Source organism: Spermophilus citellus (assembly GCF_964194105.1).
Source record: "Spermophilus citellus genome assembly, chromosome: 3".
In the NCBI taxonomy this organism is placed as follows: Eukaryota; Metazoa; Chordata; class Mammalia; order Rodentia; family Sciuridae; genus Spermophilus; species Spermophilus citellus.
The window spans coordinates 20230437-20253126 of NC_138184.1; the positions used below are offsets into that span (position 1 = coordinate 20230437).

The 22690-nt window shown below is 41.6% G+C and overlaps 1 protein-coding gene and 1 long non-coding RNA gene across 7 annotated transcripts in view; both read left to right on the forward strand.

The window, feature by feature from the left end:
- Window positions 1–22690, forward strand: part of LOC308643113 — a 622623-nt gene that overhangs the window by 427135 nt on the left and 172798 nt on the right. The window lies entirely within an intron of this gene.
- The window catches only part of ZDHHC3 (zDHHC palmitoyltransferase 3), a 61912-nt gene continuing 39234 nt past the window's right edge, over window positions 13–22690 (forward strand). For 3 of the 6 annotated variants that reach the window (XM_081285855.1, XM_081285856.1, XM_081285858.1), the window contains exon 1: window positions 100–239. The gene's annotated coding sequence lies outside the window, so the exon portion shown is untranslated. Of the gene's footprint in view, window positions 240–22690 lie in introns of all 6 variants that reach the window. The other 3 variants (XM_081285859.1, XM_081285857.1, XM_081285860.1) reach the window with 2 other exon arrangements.

Consider the following 22690-nt stretch of genomic DNA (forward strand, 5'->3'; position numbering starts at 1 on the left):
CAGCCTGCGCGGCTGCCGCCCCTGCAGCCGCGGCCGCCACTGCCGCCGGGAGCTCGATGGGCTTCTGCGCGCCGTCCCATATCTGGCTGAGTCGGGCGAGCTGTGGCGCCTCGTGCCGGGGAGCCATTGCCGCAGCCCGAAGCCAGGTCCCGAGTGAGGGACTGCAGGAAGAGGCGACGGCGTCGGCCGCGGGAGTCCCCCCGGGGGTCTGGGACTGGCGAACCGCCTCCGGCTTCACGGTCAGTTGGGATCGGAGACTGGGGTTGGGGTGAAGAAGATGAGGTGTAGCGAGAACGCCGGCCCAGGACTCGCCGGAGTTGAAGTAGCAAATTGGCTGTGTGTGAGACAGACCGACCACTGGGACCGAGACCGAGAGAGCCCCCCGAGTGAGGGGAGGCAGACATCGTGATTGGCCAAGGGAAGGCTGTCTCCCCGCCCCCTCTACTTCTTTGGTCCCTGGGATGGTTGAAAAGAGGCGCTGAAGCCCTCTTCAGGTCATTCTCCATGGTAAGGGTCTGGCCAGGAGTGGAAACGAATCCCAAGGCCTCCTCACCCCTCCAGCCCTCCCTCTGATCTTTCCCTGCTTCTCCTCCTCTCATTCTACCTGCACCTTGTGTACCTCTGTACTTCTCTTTTTCTCCCTGCTTTTCTTGAATCCAGGGCTGATTTAGGACCTCGAAAGGTCCCTTTGCCTTGGGCGTTAGCCAGAGCATTGTCCCAAAAAGAGAATTGAGAGGAGGAAGGGTCTTTGTAACTGGCACTGGCGAGGTGTGCAGTGTCCAGGCGTCCATTGCGCTTCCTGGAAGCCCCAGCTTGGTGAAAGTGATCTCTGGGAGCTGTGGACAGCTGCCCGCAAAAAAAAAAGACAGCCACCCGCGGTGGTTGAGTAGGAATATTGGCCTGGGATATCCAATGAGGATACCAGCAAGGTGAAGCTGGTGTCACAGGAGGAGGGGACAAAGTAGTATAAGTTTCAGAGGATCCCTATAAATAAATGGGGGCGGGGGTGTGTGAGTTGATCCGAGCTATTTGAAACTTTCCTGAGGTCCCATTTTTTGAGGGATCTCCCCTGTTCTCAAAAATGAAAGTTACCCTTGACAGATTAACCATCCAAAAAAAAAAAAAAAGTTGATGTTTCAGATAATAGTTTCACAGATAACTATTAGGAGCCTCCTAAGAAAAGACTTTATGTTAGCTCTCGAACACTTAGATCTCTGCATATTTCTCTACAGATGCACTTGAAAGGAAAGACACAGGGTTGGATTTTGCCCTCCAGGGAAACTGGAGAGGTGAGGTGGGAAAGGTTTCCTTCCTGCAGAAGGCACAGGTGCTCCACCTGTTGTGGTGCATAGATGCCTTTGCATGTGGTTAGACAGCTGGATTCTATGTAAGGACCGCTGTGTGGTGAGATAACAAGGGACTTCTTATGTTAAATATGGTAGTTTGGGCTAGTTATTGCTCAGAAATAAGAGATCCTGAAAGTAAGATTTTAATAGCTAGGACTATTAGGTGAGGATTTAAAAGGTGACAAAGCAGAAAAGACACAGGAAGAAAAGTCTTGAGTTTGAATACCATGAAATCATTTTTGTATAAAAATCATTCAGTGGGTCTCTAAACACATAGAACAGGGCTGATACTATAGCTCACTGGTAGAGCAGTTGCCTAGCATGCACAAGGTCCTGGGTTCAACCTCCAGCACTTCAAAAATAATAAAAATTTGTTAAAAGTATAGCACATGTATTTGAACCATCCCTCTGACAACTGACAGAAGTTCGTTGCTGAAAAAGTTAGTAGTATTTGCTGAATAATGCTATGAGTGATTTCTGATGTTAGGCTAAATATGTATGAAGAAATGTAAACAACAGTGCTTATTTTAAATTATCTACTAAAACAGTTATTCCTTAACTAAACATTCTACTTAAATGCTGCCAGAACATTTTTGTTACCTTTGTTGTGATAGGGCATTAGATGTCTTCAAAACTTATAAATTCAGAGTTCTTAGCTTTTTAGCTTATTGAAGCCATTCAAAGAACATATTATGCCCCCCAAAATGAAGAAGCCCATTATTCTATTAAGCCAACTTTTTCCCATCATTGTCAGACTCTTCTGGGAGCATACTATTTTGTAGATGTGTCTATTTTAAAACACTTTATCTCATTAAATTTCTTTAACACTATTCATGGTGCTTATTATGTGCCAAGCATTGTTCTAAGCACTTAAATTTTCAGTCCTCAAAACAGCCCTATGAATGCTATTTTATAGATTGGGAAACTGAGGCACAGAGAGCTTAAGTGCCTTGAGCAGAGTCACAAATCCCATAACTAATAAATGACAGAGCCAGGATTTGAGTTCAGCTATTCTGGCTTCTACACCTATACCCCTAACCATTACATCTGTAGCATCTCCCCAAACTCCATTTAATTCAGAGACCCATGTTTGTTACAGAATTGGTAACCTCTCTATAAACTACAGCAAGGTTTAATCCAAAGCAAGGAGCCTGAATCCTTTTTCTAGAGGAACATGGAATGCAGAGCTGATGGGAAGTTCCCCTGTCTATTTCAGCCCACCAAGTTAGAAAAGTTCAAAGTGATATGCAAGCAGAGCTTAACTTCAAACAGCTAAGGACAGAGTCCTCAATAGCAAAGAAGGCCGATAAATCTGGTACATATGATTGAGTAGGAGAACTAGATTCCAGCCATGTGCCATACTTCCAGCATAGACATCTAGAAGCTCTTCAGTCAGAAAGATGTTGTATGCCAATGTTCTTATGGGCTTAAGTTAATAAAACCAAAACACCTGCCTAAGAGGAGTTTAGGATTTATTATAGTTGGGGACCCCAGGCCCTTGAACTAGTGCATGAACAAGACAATAAAATAAAATGCTCAATTGAGCCATGTGGTAATTAGAAGAGGCCAGCCTATAATAAGGTGCTAATTGTGCAGGCCAGGCATCTAGTGCAAGAGGGCGAGAACTGCTACTAGCTGCTAGCCATGAACGGGTAATAATAACATTACAGAGAAGGAGTAAATCTGTCCCACCCAGCTTTGGTTAATTACAGCTATAAAAGTCAGTTACAGAAGAGCTTCAGGGCAGAGCTGAGTCTGTGGTGCTGAAGTTGCAAAGAGCTCTTAAAATTCAACAGGTAATATATTTTATTCCCAGTCTTAAGTAGACATGGCCAAGTTTTAGCCCTCTTCCTTTGTGTTTTCACTATTAGCCTGGTACCCTACTGAACTACTGTTTTCTTTTAAACACTTTGCACTTGTCCTGCCTATACCTTGTTTTAGAGAATACTAGATATAAATAACCTGTTCTAGTCTGACGGGCAGGTCTGTCTATCTTGTTATAGACTTTATAACTTGGGATTACAGCAACAGAAAAATTGATAGCAGCATGGGTAAGCTTATTCCTGATTACAGGAAGGCTGTTCAAATGTGTTTCATTTTAAGAGGCTGGCAGGGTGCTTCCTATGTCTCAATAGGGCATGTGTAAGAAAAGGAGGTCATACATCCTGGTTGCCAAATGTAGAAATATTTAAACACACACCCTGATAGTCATACAAAAAGTAAGAGTCTGAAGTAAATATGAAGGCTGCTATCTCAATATTGACCTCCTGGGGAAGTGTTTTTGCTTTTTTAAAATATTTTATTAGAGACAGAGTCTCCCTGAGTTGCCCGGGGCCTCACTAAGTTACCGAAGCTGGGTTTGAACTCACAATCCCCCTGCCTCAGCCTTCTGAGCTGCTGGGATTACAGGCATGCACCACTGTGCCTGCCCCAAATAGCCATTTTTTAAGTACACATGATTAAACAGTAAATTTGACCTAAGTTGTCTTTTATATGTGTATGTATGTGTGTATATATATATATATTTTTTTTTCTAGTTGTAAATGGACACAATACCTTAATTTATTTATTTATTTGTGATACTGAGTATCCAACCCAGTTCCTCACACATGCTAGGCAAGTGCTTCACCACTGAGCTACAAACTCAGCCCCTGTTTTTGGCATTTTAAAAAATCATTTGCTCTCCTCTTTGGAAACAGTTTTTTGGAGATAAATAGCCAGGCATTCTTGGCTGTCAGTTGTGAAGGTGAGAAGGCTAGAGGTACATACTCTTAATTTAATTATTCATCCCAACACAACTGAAGTGCTGGGAAATTTCCACCTTAGTCTCCTCTAAACCATAGGCTTCAGGGTATATAAAGACTTGATGATTAAACTCCTTAGATTTTCTGCTAGGAGCCACAAGCATATATACGATGTATGGCACCTTTGGTTGTAAAGTGACGCCAGCTAGCCACTGAGATGATTATGTTAAAATTTACATTCATATGCAAACTGGACTCCCGCTGTTCACCTTGGCCTGCTACCGGACTCAAGTTACGGGACTTTACGGGACTGCTGGAGAGTTCCCATTGGTTGGGGAAGGATAGTAGGAGGGAATTCCGGAGGAGGTGGGAGGAGACGGGGGGTTCCGGTCGGCGCGCGGTTCCGGTCGGACACCCTCGTGGGAGGACCGGTTTTTGACTTGCTGGCGCTGAGAGTGTTAGCGGCTTTTTCAAAATAAAGTTTTGTTCCTGCTTGATTGGCTCGTGATTCTGTGCCCAGCCAAGACTGCGGCATTGATGCTAGGAGCCACAAGCATATATACGATGTATGGCACCTTTGGTTGTAAAGTGACGCCAGCTAGCCACTGAGATGATTATGTTAAAATTTACATTCATATGCAAACTGGACTCCCGCTGTTCACCTTGGCCTGCTACCGGACTCAAGTTACGGGACTTTACGGGACTGCTGGAGAGTTCCCATTGGTTGGGGAAGGATAGTAGGAGGGAATTCCGGAGGAGGTGGGAGGAGACGGGGGGTTCCGGTCGGCGCGCGGTTCCGGTCGGACACCCTCGTGGGAGGACCGGTTTTTGACTTGCTGGCGCTGAGAGTGTTAGCGGCTTTTTCAAAATAAAGTTTTGTTCCTGCTTGATTGGCTCGTGATTCTGTGCCCAGCCAAGACTGCGGCATTTGGTGGCCCGTACGGGGAACGCCTGAAGCTTAGAGGTGAGTAAATTGCTCGCCCCTGAGGGAAGGCGACAGGATGGATGACCTTCTCAGAAAACAATGTGTTCTTGTTTTGATTTATTTTGTTTTCATTTCGAGCTCCCTAGCCCTAGAATTTTCTCAGGCGAACTGAAAAAAATGGTTGGCTCAAGGTTTGAAGTTATTCAGCCCTGAGAAAGAGAAAATTGATACAACCATTGTCTGCTCCGTCTTTGTTTCATTCTGCTTCGGCTTTGTTTTATCCTACCTTATTGGGTTAGGTTATAGTAGATTAGAATCCAATAAAAAACAAACCGAAAAACTGTTAAGTAAATTGTTAGAGGTCCAGACTATGGTAGAAAAAACGCTAGGTCAAGCAAAAGAGAAGGTCTCTCAAACTAGTCAGACAGAGGAGAATTTAAAGAAAGCAAGCTTAGAGGACAAGCAGCCATCAGGTGGAGAATTACAACAAGAGGTTGCTACCAACTCCGTTCTATCACCAGAGGGCGTAACTCAGCCAACAGCTCCATCTACCGCTGAGCGGCCCTCAACTACCGTAGTTGATGGACGGAATTCTGAGGCAGGACCCCAAAGATTAGCATGCCCTGTACTTGAGCAGGCAGGAGGGCAACGAATTCACCGTGCTTTAGATTTCAAAACAATAAAGCAATTAAAGGAGGCTGTAACGACCTATGGGCCGCAAGCTCCCTTCACAATAAGCATGGTTGAATCTGTTACCAACTTGGACATGACACCAGCAGATTGGGCTAACATGTGTCGATCTGTGCTAAACGGAGGACAATATTTGTTATGGAAGGTTGCCAATGAGGAATTTTGCATGGAGACAGCTAGGCGAAATACAGAAGCTGGGTACCCTCAAAGAAATATGGACATGCTTTTGGGGAAGGGACCTTATGAGGGTCAAAGACAACAAATTGAATATGACCCTGGTGTGTACGCACAAATTGCTGTAGATGCAGTTAGGGCATGGAAAACTTTACAGGGGCATGGAGACTTACAAGGTCAATTATCTAAGGTAATACAAGGAACTAATGAACCTTATGCTGAATTTGTAGATAGACTTATTCAGTCAGCCTCTAGGATATTTGGAAATACAGAACAGGTAATGCCATTTATAAAACAACTGGCTTATGACCAAGCAAATCGTTGCTGCAGAGAGGTCATTAGACCATGGAGACATGAGGATTTAAACACATATATTAAATTATGTAGAGACATTAATGAACAGGGGCAAGTCTTAGCAGCAGTACAACAGGCTTTAGATGCCAGGCCAAGAACATGCTATAATTGTAATCAAACAGGACATTTTAAAAGGAGTTGCCCCATAAGAGGAGGGTTTAACAAAGCTGGATATCAAAGGAATAGAATACCAGGTATTTGCCCACGATGCCGTAGAGGGAGACATTGGGCTAATGAATGCCGTTCTCAAACCACCATAGAGGGTATTCCGTTATCAAAAAACGGACAAGGACCAAGTGTTTACCCACGATATCGTGGAGAAAGGTATCAAGCTCCATTGCCAAAAAACGGACTAGAGGGCCCAATGCCCCGGGGCCCCAAACCACAAATATATGGGGCAATGGAGGAACCCAACAGCCCCATCAAGGTAGTGCCCAGGACGCATTATCCATTAAATCCCTCATCAGACAAACTAGAGGGAGCGCAGGGCTGGACATCTGCGCCTCTGCCAGAGCAGTACTAACCCCAGAGATGGGAATTCAAATCATTCCCACAGGAGTAAAAGGACCTCTTCCCCAGGGAACAGTAGGCTTATTATTGGGACGCAGTTCTTCTACACTAAAAGGACTTATGATAAGTCCTGGGGTAATTGATCCCGATTATGAAGGTGAAATAAAAATTATAGCTAGTTCTCCAAGAGGTATATCAGTAATTTCACCAGGAGATAGAATAGCACAGTTATTAATAATACCCAGCCTGCATGATAAATTTTCCAGTTGTAATGTAGAAAGAGGTTCCAAGGGATTAGGCTCCACAGGTGTAGATTGGGCTATGCTGTCTTTAAATTTAGATTCTCGCCCAATGCTAAAATTAAAAATTCAAGGACATGACTTTAATGGGCTGCTGGACACAGGAGCTGACCTCAGCATCATATCTCGTCAAGAATGGCCAAAACATTGGCCATTACAACAAGCCACTCAAACGCTTCGAGGCCTAGGAGTGGCAACAAATCCCCATAGAAGTGCTATGGTATTAGATTGGAGGGATCCTGAAGGATGTGAAGGAACTATACAGCCCTATGTATTGGATCATCTTCCTGTAAATTTATGGGGACGAGATGTCCTAGATCAATTAGGATTGACATTAACAAATAACATCAATCCTAACGCGCCCACTACTAGGGCTAAACAAGGCTTTAGGAAAGAAAAAAGATTAAGAGAACAAGAACAAGGTATGACAGCACCTATTCAAATAGATCAAGAAATAAATAGACATGAATTGGGTTTTCAGAAAGGGCCACTGAGACAATCAAAATTACTTGGAAATCAGAAAGACCAGTGTGGGTTCCTCAGTGGCCCTTGACTAAAGAAAAGATACAAGTAGCCCATGACTTGGTCAGACAACAGTTAGCGGAAGGACATATACAACCTTCCGTATCCCCCTATAATACTCCCATTTTTGTCATTAAAAAGAAATCTGGTAAATGGAGATTATTACAAGATTTAAGAGCCATTAATAATGAGATGGTTATTATGGGACCTGCTCAATCAGGGATTCCTCAATTGTCTGCTTTACCAAAAACCTGGCATGTTTTAGTTATAGATATTAAAGATTGTTTCTTTTCAATTCCAATTCATCCCGAGGATAGTCCACATTTTGCATTTACTATCCCTGCACTGAATCATGAAGGTCCTGATCAGAGATATGAATGGAAAGTACTCCCTCAAGGGATGGCTAACAGCCCAACTATGTGTCAAATTTATGTTAATAAAGCAATCCAGCCACTTAGAAACCAAAATCCTGAACTACAAATATTTCACTATATGGATGATGTGTTACTGGCACATAAAGATAAAAACACATTACTAGAATGTTATGCCACACTTACAAATTTATTGAAAAATTATAATCTAGAGATAGCAATAGATAAAGTACAATTAAATCTTCCAATTAATTATTTAGGAGTTCTATTATCCTCAACCATGGTCCGTCCACCAAAAATTCAAATACGAGTAGATCAACTCAAATCACTTAATGACTTTCAAAAGTTATTGGGAGACATAAATTGGATAAGGCCTTATCTAGGCATACCAACAGGAGAGTTAGGACCTTTATTTGATATTCTAAAAGGTCCATCAGATCCAAATTCACCCCGCATGTTAACGCCTGAAGCAAGAAAAGTATTAAAAATCATTGAAACATATATGGAAAATATGCATTTGGATAGAATTGATATAAGTTTGCCTTTATTATTTATTGTACTACCAACAAAAAATATTCCTACAGGAGTATTTTGGCAAGAAGGTCCATTATTGTGGATACATTTATCTTATTCCCCTAACACTATTCTTACTAGATATCCTGAGGCTGTAGGACAATTAATACTCAAAGGAATAAAAGCAGCTAAGGGAGTGTTTGGGATTTCTCCCAATAAAATTATTACTCCATATACTATGGATCAAATTGATGAGTTAGCTAATGAGTTAAATACTTGGGCAATAATCCTGTGTAAAACTAGTGTTTCATTTGATAATCACTTACCATCTAATCCTTTGTTGTCTTTTTGGTCTAAGCATCCTGTAGTTTTTCCAAAAATGACAAGAAAAACCCCTATCATAAATGCTCCAAATATATTCACTGATGGGTCAAACAATGGTACAGCAGCAGTAGTTACTCCTGATCAAACTTTTACATTTTTAGTACCCAAACAATCAGCTCAAAAGGTAGAGCTTAATGCAGTATTACAAGCTTTTATGATGTTTAAAGATTCTGTATTTAATTTATTTTCTGATAGTCAGTATGTAGTTAATGCTATTAATTCCCTTGAAGATGCTGGTAGGATTTCCCCTTCCTCTACTGTTTTCTCTTTGTTTTCCGCTATACAAAGTCTAATCTGGGACCGAAAAGATCCATTCTTCATAGGTCATATCAGGGCACATACAGGATTGCCTGGAGCCCTTAGTATGGGCAATGAACTAGCAGATAAATCTACACATGACATACATATTTTCTCCACAATAGAAGAAGCTATAAATTTTCATAAAAGGTTCCATGTCAATGCTAATACTTTACAAAAGCGTTTTAAAATAACTAAAGAACAGGCCAGACATATAATAAAACAATGTCAAAATTGTGTGACATTTTTACCACAAGTTAATCTTGGAGTCAATCCTAGAGGACTAATACCTAACCATATTTGGCAGATGGACGTCACACACTTGCCAGAATTTGGAAAATTAAAATATTTACATGTTACAGTTGATACCTCTTCCGGATTTTTGATGGGCTCCCTTCATGCCGGAGAAAAAACTAAAGATGTTATAGCTCATTGCTTACAAAATTTTGCCACTGTGGGCGTTCCAAAACAGTTAAAAACGGACAACGGTCCTGGTTATACTTCCTCCTCTTTTAAACAATTTTGCTCATCATTTGGTATTACTCACATAACAGGAATTCCATACAATCCACAAGGACAAGGCATAGTTGAAAGAGCTCATCAAACTATTAAAATGTACTTATTAAAACAAAAGGAGGGAATTGGAAAGGGGTATATATCCCCCAAAGATAAACTTAAAATAACCCTTTTTACTCTAAACTTTTTAAATTTAGATTCATCGGGACTTAGTGCTGCGGAAAGACATTTGTACCCCAAAAATGTACATAAGCCTAAGGTACTTTGGAAAGATATTCTAACAGGACAATGGAAAGGCCCGGATCCAGTGATAGTCTGGAATCGGGGCGCTGTCTGTGTTTTCCCACAGGATGAACAGCAACCGATTTGGATTCCAGAGAGATTAACTAAAACAATTTCTACAGAAAAAGAAGATGATTTGACTCAAATCCATAACAGCTGACATCCAGAGCTCCAGCTTGGCTATTCTTACATCTGCGACAGTGATTAACCAAGGTTTTTTTTTTCAGTATCTATTTTATTATTGCATTTTTCCACATCATAAAGTTCTATTTTATTTTTGAGCTCATACAAACCTAGGTTAATGTTTTTCTGATCAGTTTTATTTTTTGACTGTGTTTTATTTTTTATTTATTTATTTATTTATTTATTTATTTATTTATTTTTTTTTTTGACTGTGGAGTTTTTAAACATTGCAATGGAGATTTCACCTAAGTATAGTTACAAGGCCTTTATTTACTATTGTCTTATGTGTTGTATGTTGTGTGCACACTTCTGTTTTGTGTTGTATGTCTGTATGTGTGTATGTCCATATTTCTTATATGAGGAGCGCTCATGAAAAAATGGATCCGAATTTTTTCTTTATTCACGTGATTTATATGGTTTAATTTAAATTAGGTGAACAGCTGTTTATGATTGTTGTTAAAGATGGTTAACAGATCTGTTTGTTTACTAATTTAAATTTGGTAAACGGCTGTTAAGGATTGTTTTTAAAGGAGTTTAACAGATCTGTTTGTTTACTTTCACCTTTTCTTTTTATTATATTTAATAATTCTGTTCAGGATAATGTCTCTTTACCATCATTGCCAGAATTTCCATCTCCATCCCAATTCCAGTGAAGACTGAGATAAAACCAAACTACAGCTTCTATGATAGCTATCACAGTAAACTGTATAAACTGATGCATCAATGAATATAACTCAACAAGTAATGCTATCAAGGACTTGATTTACTTTGGGAGGATATGGACATATTGATAGACTCCTCCAATTTGAACTGCTTGCAGAACTTGCCTGGACTATATATCAGTTGCATACATTGTGAAATATCATCTGGTGCACCGAATTGTGGTACTGCTGGCATATTTTTGCTGATGGTGTCACCAGTGATGCAATTTCCTTGCCAGCTCACCCCATGTTTATTGTGGTAATACTGGCATATCTTTGCTGATGGTGTCACCAGTGACGCAATTTTTCCAAAGGAGCCGTCAATTGGCTTGGTGTCGTGGCATTTCTGTATCCTCCTCCCTTCTACTAGTGATGGTCTAAATTTGGGGGCCAACAGAGGTGAGGCAAAGAACCTCACCCCCCCACTGGCACCAAGGCTAAATTTGGGGGCCAACAGAGGTGAGGCAAGAACCTCACCCCCCCACTGGTGCATAGGCCTATCCACAAGCATGGCTGAATGCTGGACCGGTAGTCAGCGACGGGTTGCTCTGATTACAGTGGATTCAACCTAAGACAGGAAGCTGACGCCTAAAGGTCAGTTCTCCCATGACGGGTAAGAACCATATGTTAAATTGGACAACCTACCAGGCACGGTCCCTAGCCACATTGCTTGTTGCTTAATTAAACAGAAGGGGGCAGATGCTAGGAGCCACAAGCATATATACGATGTATGGCACCTTTGGTTGTAAAGTGACGCCAGCTAGCCACTGAGATGATTATGTTAAAATTTACATTCATATGCAAACTGGACTCCCGCTGTTCACCTTGGCCTGCTACCGGACTCAAGTTACGGGACTTTACGGGACTGCTGGAGAGTTCCCATTGGTTGGGGAAGGATAGTAGGAGGGAATTCCGGAGGAGGTGGGAGGAGACGGGGGGTTCCGGTCGGCGCGCGGTTCCGGTCGGACACCCTCGTGGGAGGACCGGTTTTTGACTTGCTGGCGCTGAGAGTGTTAGCGGCTTTTTCAAAATAAAGTTTTGTTCCTGCTTGATTGGCTCGTGATTCTGTGCCCAGCCAAGACTGCGGCAATTTTCTGTGCTACCCAAGACATAAATGTCTCCTATTCAGGGGAAGTGGGGATAGAATGTATTTGGGTGAGATCCATTTTTTACCTCAGCAAAGTGAGTCAGTGTAGTGGGACAAGTACATTTCTGGCCACAGTCCTGCTGCAGTAAGTCTTGACTTTGACATGCAAAGTGTGTCTTTTTAAACCAAGAGTTTGTAGCAGAGAATCCAGAAAGACGGGTTGTTTAGGAAGATAATCATCAATGGTGAACAGACAACTGGGTGTCTAGTCCAAAGATTTGGGCTTTGTCATTAACTTACTTTGTAACTTTAAGCAAGTCAGTTAACTTCTCTATGCCTCATTTTAACCTCTATCTTGTTAGGTTGTAAAACTCAAAGTAGTTTCTGGATATGCAAATATTGAAACAGTGAAAAATGGCCATGTTTAACTTTGGGTTTTTAAAACTTTCCTTATTTGTCACTTTGTAATACTGGATATGTTTTTTTTTTCTTTATTTCTTTTTTGTTTTATTTTTTCTCTTTTAATGCTTTTACAAATCCTTGTGTGGAGGGCTGACTTTCAATAGATTGCATCTAGGGAGCTGCTCTGTTAGGTAGAAAACCCCGATCCAGAAGCAGGTCGTCTAGGAATGGTTTAGTGCCATGTTCCCCATGAACATGCGTTACATGACTGGACTCGCCCCACGCCTGGACTCAAAGCGGCCAACCAGCAGAGAAGGCAGAGGACCATTTGATATATTTTGATAGTACTTTTTCCATTCTGAAAAACATTAAATGAATGAACAAAAGGAAATGGCAATTACATGCTACACTTGATTGAAGAAACTGAACTTGTTCAGGAAGAATGCTAACAGTTACCAGTCTTAACAGTTACTAATCACAGAGACTGTTACTAGTGAATTTCTTTTTTAATGTTAGCAAATAATAGGATGAGGAAGTTTAGGGAAGGTTTTGATGAAAATATAAAATCCAAGAAGTTAACAAAGAAAATGGCCTCAAAGGGGCTGGGGTTATGGCTCATTAGTAAAGGATTGACCTAACATGTGTGACGCACTGGGTTTAATCCTTAGCACCACATAAAAAAAAAATAAAGGCATTGTGTCCATCTACAACTAAAAAAGAAAATGGCCTCATAGAATCTCAGCCTTGCAAGGGACGTTAGCAGTTAGCTTGGTCTCTCCCCTTGTTTTGTAGAGTGAGGAGACTGAGGCCTGGGGGGAGGTTAGTGAGTGGTGGGATTGAAAACAAAACTCTGGCCTCTTGACTCCAGGGCATCTTCATTCTGTTTAGCACTGGCCTTCCACCTTTCTCCAGAAGTTCTACTTATTAGACATTTAGCAGATGTCAGTCAGAGAGCCCTTTTCTCACCTGGTCTTATTTTGTTTTGTTTTATTTATTTTATTTCTCTCTGGGGTGCTGAGGATGGAACCCAGGGCCTCACACATGCTAGGTAAGTGCTCTTCTACAGCCAGGGACTGTGTTTCTGTAGTGCACACTGCAGACTAGTTTCCATGGTCCCAGGTTCCTCCCAAGGCTCCCCTCTTTCAATCTTTGATTACAGTGCATGGGATCAAGTGGGATCATCAGAGACGTGAAAGCCAGTGGTTCTTTCTTGAAGGCTGATACAGTTGTAATAACTGGTTCTTCCTCTTTCTAGCTATTTCATAGCCCTCTAAGCACTTCTGCTTTTAGCTCCTAAAAAATTCAAGCTCTTGCTTGGGTGATGTCACAGTGGCTGTGTATCTGCACATGGCACAATGTGGGGCCAGGTACTATTCTCAACACCCTCAGGTGGGAACTTTTGCTGGTTGGTCTCTGCCTAGAATGGGTGGGCTTCTCTCAGAAAAAGCAGTATCCCAGTACTTGGACTCACAGGAACTATTTCCCAGCAGAAGCAGATTGTAGGGATTCAAACTTAGATGACTCTCTTGGCTGAGGCTTCATGACCCTCCTACCTCATAGCTTAGGGCAGGATCAGTCTTCTAAATGCTGGCTGCTGTTCAGCCAGGACCCGCCTTAGAGTCCAAATGCTTCTGTTCAGGCCTGTGGCCTATGAACACTGATGCATGCAGCCCACCCGATAGTACCATCTCTGCATCACTGTGTGTGGAAAAGATAGCCAAACTGTAAGTAACCCAGGTCACTGGTGGAAACGTTGACACTCCTCCCCTTTTATTTTTTAACTATTGGATAAAATTTAGAGGTTGTAGTGAGTAGTTAAAAAGCATGTTCTGGGGTATATCATGGGGATGTATCCTATCTCCACCATTTCCTGGAGGTGAGAACTTAGGCAAATCTTTCTGTGCTTCAGTTTTCTCATCTCTTAAAGGGAGTGGGAAACTGGGGGGTTTATACCTACAAGATAGAGTAGATGTGCCAATCAGACAGGATGAGGCGTGGCTAGCATGCAACTCAGTGCCTGGCAGATTGTAGACATTCAGGAAGAGCCTGGGCCCCACCCTACATTCAGCATACCCTACTCTGGCAACAGACAAGCAAAATGTCCATCTTAAAACCTACCCTGAGAGAAGCAGAAGGCAGTCCAGGATCAAATGAGATTGCGCATTTGATTATAAAGGGTTTCACAAACTATGAGAATCACAGTCATTGATTAAATTTTCTTGGGTAGTTGGATCAGTAATTTGTTGTTGCCTTTATGAAGATTTGCCTCCTGACTTGACTTCCTGCAAGGAAGAGTGAATGCAAGGACATGGCAGCTAATTAAACCCACCTTTAGCTGGAGAGCAGGTTAGCCAACTCTGAATAATTTTATGGAAGGCCCACTGGCTTCTCCAAGCTGGGCCAGAGTTTGGCAGAGCTGGCTAATCCTTGCAGTGTTTCCAACAGACTGTGTACCTGAGGGCCCAAGTGTTTGAGGTAGCCCAGGGATGTCGTACTTTTTTGAAGAACCAGGAGCCAGAAGTAAAATAGCTTCTGGAAGAAGGAATGCTCTGGGGGACGTGTGTGTGTGTGTGTGTGTGTGTGTGTGTGTGTGTGTGTTTACGAATAAATATTATGGGCTCCCAGGAACTAGTGGAAGGAAAGTCTGCTTCAAGTATACATCTTGAGTTTAAAAAAAAAAAAAAAGAATCAGAGATTAGAGATCCAGTCCACCCCCTCACTTTAGAGATGAAGATCTAAAACTAAGTTGGAGTGACATCCCCGCAGATACTCAGATGTATGTGAAGCAGTAGGAAGTAGAACTCCTGTTTCCTGCTTGGTCATTCTTCCCCTCCCCCGCTTGGATCAAAAGCAGCCATGTGCTGTGCTCAGAAGCCTTGCTCTAGGCTGTGATGGCAAGCAGAGCTGATTTTGAATCCTGGCTCTAGTGCGGCCTCCCTCCGTGTGACCTTGGGAATATTACCCCAAACCTCTGAGTGGCTCTTTCATCTCTGCATTAGAGAATAATGCAAGTGGCTGGCCTGGGTTGTAAGAATTAAAGCAAGCTGCTTTGTGTGAGTCCTCAAGCATGACCGGCATTCATTTAATGTTGGTACACCCTTCCTGTGGACTGTACTGCAGGCTTTGCCTAAAGCTTACAATTTAGATAAAACTTTTAGTAAAAATAAATGACCAGTCCCTGAGTTCCACATCTGTAGAACAGAATTTGACTAAAATCTGTTAGATGGTCTTTAATGTTCCTTCTAGCTGAAAAATTCTGACTCAGATAGTGATTGTTTTACCAGTCAGTCTTGTGTGATCTTGTTTAAAGTTGTCTCAATATTTCTCATCATTGCAACATATGATATCCCACACCCATAAAAAAAGAAATTAGAACATGTTCCCCAAACGAGTAGCAGTTTCAACTGATCTCCAATGTTTGTGACACGTATTATGTCACACTATATGTGGGTGTGTATTTTTTAATAGACTTGTGAAGCTGGGAGATGATTAAAAAAAAAAAGCCAATTGTAGTAAAATAGTTGCAGTAAGTAAAGGAACTGTTAGCCTCTCATCTGCCCAAATCCCAAACTTTTTTTTTTTTTTTTTTGAGAAGACCATCATTGTTAGAAATCTGAGTGTGTATTTATTGTTAGAAATCTGAGTGTGCACAAGAATGGGTTTTAGAAGCAAGTGATGGTTTATGAGGCAAGAAGGAAAATGGAGATTACTGACCTACTTCCTGACTTCTTCATGAACTTTCACATGCTTAAGGTCTGAGTTACAGCTACAACTTGTTTTTTTTTTTTCCTTGAAAGTGTTTTGTTAAAGGTTGAGTACAACAGAGTTAAGAAGCAGGCAGAAGACAGACCCTTCTGTAGACAGAGAAACAATGTAGACTTTGTGCAGCTGCTGTGAAGCAGGCCAGCTTGCTCTGCCTGTGCCTTCCCTGGCTGCCAGGGCGTGATGTAGGAGATAAGGCACCTTTCCTTGGTTGAGCTCTGTACCACACCCCTTACTTTTTTGAGAAAGTTTAGTGACTCATTTGATTTCTTTATGAAATATTTCCAACCTAGTGATTCATGGTTCATTCTTTGTTTTTCTGAGATTCATCTAAAATGGGCATACATTTTACAATCTTTTTGGATCCTCATATAAATTTAAATTAATTTAGTTCAGGTAAATTAATTTTCTTCTTGACCAGATTCATATCTTAAGCTTTAGGACCTGGGCCATTTACTCATCTTGTGGAAACTTTTATTTTGTAAGTTGATCACTCTAAAATGTCAGAAATCCTAAAAGAGTCAAATATTATATGTTTGGTTTTCAGTTTCAGTGTATTGAGTGTTTTTTGTTGTTGTTTGGTTTTTGGTGTTTTGTTTGTTTTAATTGAGTGGTTTTTAACACTGGAAGTGTTAAAAGCACCATTAAGCACCATTTTCTTTTTGTTTTGTTTTTTGGTACTGGGGAGTGAATCCAGGGACACTTAACCACTGAGCAACATCTCCAGCCCCCCCCCCCTTCAGTTGTAGTTGGACACAATACCTTTATTTTACTTATTTATTTTTATGTGGTGCTGAGGATTGAACCCAGGACCTCTCCTGTGTTAGGCAAGTACTCTACCGCTGAGCCACAACCTCAGCCCTCCAGGCCTTTTTTGAGTTTTATTTAGAGATAGGGTTTCACAGAGTTATTTAGCCTCGCTAAGTTGCTGAGGCTGGTTTTGAACTCATGATCCTCCTGCCTCAGCCTCCCAAATTGCTGGGATTACAAGCGTGCATGGGGCACAGCAGCACCATATTCTTAGTAGAATTTAAACTATAGAAGTTTAATGTTATAAGTGAATTTCAAATGAGAATTTTTATAGAAATATCAGAAAATATGCTACCCTGTTTGAGTTGACATTTTAAGGATGAATTGAGTTACTTAACTGGTAACAATTAATTTGGGCAGGAGTTTAATATTTAAGTCAAGTTCAAGAGGATACCAGACCAGCCCTACCCTCCAACAACAGTCTAACTCAATGCTAGATTTATTGAAAATTTATATATTCACTTGAAATAAGTTTGGTTTAAATCAGAAGTCTCCTATTTTGGAGTTTCTACTGGCTTGCTGATGCTCCTGACAGCTGTTAAGGAGTTGATGAAAATGAATTTCAACTATATAGTTCTTACTCTTAGGCACTCAGAAAATTTAATCCACCAATGTTTGTTTTAAGTATTTGATCCTTGTCTCTAAATCAAGGGAAAATAGTTCTCTCTGATTTTGAGTTTGTTTAACCGTCTGTGTTCAGATACTTCACACAGGCCTTCAAACATGGATAGCTTCATTGCCCTTTGTTAATGCCACTTTAATCTATACAATCCCCAAATCTGCTTGTATCCTATTCATAAGTGCACAATGTGAGTGGGTATGGTGCTTTAGAAAAATAATCCTCACAGAGTACTTTGAAGTGCTTCTAGGGATTTTATATTGGATCTGTGACTGTAGTATTAACATCTTATCCCAGGCGAGCAGGGGAAGTAGGACTTGTTGGCAATCTGAGAGAACCAGGGGCCCTTGAGATACTGGCAGAGGAAAAAAAACCCAGTAATTTGGGATCATCAGTAAAATCTGGTGCCGAACTTTTATATTTTATGTGACAATGATGCCTTTGACACCTGTATCTACAGCATGGACTGTGGGCTGGTTTTTTTAGGCCATGTAATAGATTTATAGGCATTTGCCCTTCATTCAGTCAAGACAACTAACCACAGGCACTATTGCTGGATTCTGCCCATCATTATTAGCCAATAGTGGCCCAGTGGCCCTGGCCAACATGTCAGCGGGCCACGGTGAGATGGAGCCTGTGAGCTTGACTGTGGTGCCAAACCTTTTGAGCTCAAACCCTTCGATCTGTCCAGCCATGGATAGGCAGCATGGGAATTTAGTCATAAGTGCTATCCCTCAGAGCTAACACTCTTTGGTCTCACATTGTTCAAACATGGAACTTTCTGGTTTTTTGAGGAGTCAGTCCATCTACTTCAGTCCAGTTCCTAGGATTCCTGGGGCCACTCTTTTGGATGCCTTTGTGTCTTTCTGTCTGGTTTAGTAAACGAACATGCTTGTGGTCATCTGTAATGAAGTGTGTGCGTGTGTTATACATAGATCTGGAGACAGTTCTCTAAACCAGAAGTTGTTTTGGTTTTGTAGAAAATTAGCACTAATTTCAGTCACTTCGTGGCTTTGACTTCTGAAACTCTAGAGAGGAACTCTAACTGATCTCCTTAGATTTACTTCACCCAGCCTTCAAAGGGCCTGGCATCATTATTCTGACACTACATCTTACCACCAGGATTGCTACCTCTGTGGATCTCGAACTCCTCTGAATCTGTGAATCCTTTTCTGCTAGGACTTCTTCTTGTGTGTGTTCTAATTAGTTTTACATGATAGCGGATCGCATTTTGACTCATTATACACAAATGGAGCATAACTCTTCATTTCTCTGGTTGTACACAATGTGGAGTTGCAACACATGTGTAGTCATACATGTATCTAGGATAATGATGTTCATCTCATTCCACCATTGTTCCTGCCCCCATTCCCCCTCCCTCCCCTTTGCCCAATCAAAGTTTCTCTATTCTCCCTATGCCACCCACCCCCCATTATGGATCAGCATCCACTTATCAGAGAGAACATTTGGCCTTTGGTTTTTAGGGATTGGCTTACTTCACTTAGCATGACATCTCCAACTCCATCCATTTACTTGCAAATGCCATAATTTTATCCTCTTTTAATGTTGAATAATATTCCATTGTGTATATGCACCACAGATTCTTTTTCCACTCATCTGTTGAAGCCTAGTCCTCAATCTATACCTAAAGGACTTACAATATTATAGTGAGACAGCCACATCAATGCTCATAGCAGCTCAATTCACAATAGCTAAACTGCTAGGACTTCTTTACCCATAAAGCTTAGTCCCTTTACCTCTCCAAGTCTCACTGTACTCTTCTGACAGCTAGGAAAAGTAATTACTTTGACTAATGGATTACTAACACAAAGAAGTTGAATCTTTTTAAAGCTATAAGACACTTATCCAAAAAAAAAAGTAAGTTGCTATAATTAAAATTACAAAATGTTCGTTGTTCTCAGTCTTTCCTTGGAAAACTAGTAGCTACTACGAGGAACAGAAAACCTAATACCACCAAAATAAGACTCCATTCTGTTGTGTTAGTGTCTTCCTGAACTCATGGACTCTGGGCTTAGCCTTTTGCTGTGTCTTGCCTTGTCCTGGTTAAAATCCCAGTTCATCGCAAAATTCAAAAACTTTCTAACACATAGCTTTCTCCTACCTTTAAAACTTCATTTCCGGCCTAACCCTGTCCTTTCAGCAAAATCTGTGTGTGCACAGACTGCATGCGGCCCTGGACATCCAGCCCCACCACTGTCTCTGCCAGGCCATCCTGTCCTTTGTCAAAGATGCTCAGATCCCTTCAGAGGTCCTTACCATGAAAAAGTATTTAATCTCACCTCTGGGTGGTGGTTTTTGGTTTGTTGTCTTGATATTATTTGCCCCTTTGTTTAGCTATTAGTCACCTATGGATTAGCATTGTTGTGGCTATGTCTGTCTGATTTATATATGATTCACTCAAAACTATTGATTTGGGCCCAAACTCATGCCAGATACTAAGCTACAGACCTAGACAAAATGGGACTTATAGATTAGTAGGAAAAAAAAACTAAGAAGACTAGTCTTTAACTAGAGTGGTAGCTGGAGGAGGGAAATAGCAGGACCTGCACAGAGCAGCACACACATTATTGTCCTCATCACTCCTCAAGTGAGCTCCGAGCATATTTCCTTGCGTTTAGTTCCTGCACCATGAATGCCTTTTTGAATTGAACTAAATGCAGAGTGAAGACTTTAGAGAGGAAATGGGGCAAGGGGATGGGATGGAGAGGGCAGGGAGGGGAGACTGAAGGAAGCTGTCCCTCTGAGGCATTGGGAATCTGAGACCCACTAGCCAGCTCGTGGGTCTGCCCCACAGACCTGAGCAACCAGTTCTGCTCCGTTCCTCATAAGAGAGGCATTCTTGGAAAAGAGCTGCTGCTGAACCCCCAGTTTGGGAGTTTCTCTAATTCAAAATAGAATAGGTAAAGGGACTATATTTGTTGTTGTTGTTATTGTTAGGGACATGATGAAGGGAATGTGTACAATTTGTTTCAAGGTAGGTTCCCCCCCATATTTCTTACATGTCCAGTTGGCTAATTTAAGGGAAAAGTCCTTATTGGAAAGCCACTTTCATTACTTTGGGGAGTCCTGGAATTAAGAAACTATTTTATAGCAGCATGCCCTGCTTGATACTAGTTGGGGCATTTTGAGACTCTAAAGTATGGGTTGGCCCAGTACATACGTGGCTTCTGGCTCTGCCAGGTGCACCCTTGACTGAGTCCTTTTCCAGATCACAGTTTCTTGTGCACTGATGAGGGTATTGGGAAATAGCTCCCCTTTGCATACATTCTTTGGTTTCACATTATTCAAACATGGAACGTTCTGGTTTTTTGAGGAGTCAGTCCACGTACTTCATGCTACTATTCGGTATATCCTTCACCATCTGCAATACGGCCATAGCTCTGAAAGTAAGCAGAAAAGGCCTCCAGGAAATGGCCCTGGGCTCACAGAGCTCATGCATTCATTTAATGAACACATGTATTAAATAGCTATTATGTGCCAGGAATTGGGCTAATAACAAGGCAGGGCCTCCAGTCCTCGAGGACTGAATGAAGGTAGAGCATAGCAGGTGCACCCTGAAGAACCTGTACCTAAAATGAGTACCTTCCTTTACAAAGCAACAACAGGATTTTATTTTATTAGCTTTTCCAGCTCATAGCCAATTAAAAGTAGTAAACAGAGAATGTGTTGATAACTGTAAACACAGAAATGACAATAGTTGTAATGAAGGAGGAAGACAAAGAACCATACAAAGAAGTTGATAGAATTTCAGTCTGAACAGACCATTTGATGTGAGGCCAAGACCTAGTGAATCTCTGTAGCCCATGAGGACATCATTGCCTGATGCACTCCAGTAATTTATGTTCCTGGTAATGACTCTTAATAATTCTGGAAGAAATGGTAAGATAGAAACAACTATAATTCCTTCCTTTCTTCCTCTCCCTCTCCCTCTCTCTCTCTCTCTCTCTCTCTCTCTCTCTCTCTCTCTCTCTCTCAAATTTCTTTCTTTAGTTGTACTTGGACACAATACCTTTATTTTATTTATTTATTTTTATGTGGTGCTGAGGATCGAACCCAGCACCTCGTGTGTGCTAGGCGAGTGCTCTACCACTGAACCACAACACTCTTCTTAAATTTTTATTTTTGAGATTTCCATCTTAACCACCCAAATGGTTAAAATGTTTCTGCTTCAGAACAAGTCAGTTACCTGGGAAATCTATTTATGTGGAAGAGCATAATCCTCAGCAAAACTGTACGCATGAAACATAACTCTGGTGTGGTCAAAGCATTGCCATGCATCCAACCAAGAATGAGCAACTGTTGAAGGATAGAATGTAGTCAGCTACTCTGAATATACTGTGAGCCTAACTTAATCAATGAAAGAGTCTAAAGAATACTTGCTCTAAAATATATATTCTTAGTGATCATGTATGAAAACCACACCATTTTTCATCATTGAAGTGCAGTTTGGTAGAACACACAGCTCTGGGGAAGATGGCCCTTAGGCTGCAGAAGACAAGGGGCTGCCACAAAGGAGGGGGTCTGGGTGGGGATGATTTGTAGCTAACCATCTTCATCACACTGAGCTGTCCTGAAGGGGAAGGAGTCATGGTGGATCTGTCATTTGGTGAGTGACCACAGTTCAGAACCAGTGGTCAGTAAACCTTTCTTAACAAGAAAGAGTAAGTACGTCAGACTGGCAGATTATGTGGTCTCTACCAGTTACTCCACTCTTGCCATTACAGTGCAAAAGCAGCCAGAGATAGTTCATAATCAAACAGTGTGGCCATGAGCCATTAAGACTTTATTGGTTTGAGCCTAAATGTAATTATGGGAACAGAGATGATATGCATACAGATCTGTATTGCAGTAGGAAAACTGAAAGAGTGGCTGCATCTGGGGGTAGTCAAAGTATTGGGCCTCAGTCAGCTTTTGATCCACTATGGGATATCATCTTGACATGGTAGGGGTGGGGAGCATTGATTTTGGCTGGATGGAATTTAGGGTTTTTAGAATTTGCTGGGTACAGGTCAAGGTTTGGACATTCCTGGTCTCTGATCCCCTACTGTTATATTTCAGGCTTTAGAAGGTAGGCCCACTGTCTGAATGTCTTTTGGTTGTCACTGTCAACATTAAATTGTTCGTCTCCTCTGGAAAGCACAGAGTTGCTCTGTTAGAAAATTCTGGTTGATGGACCAT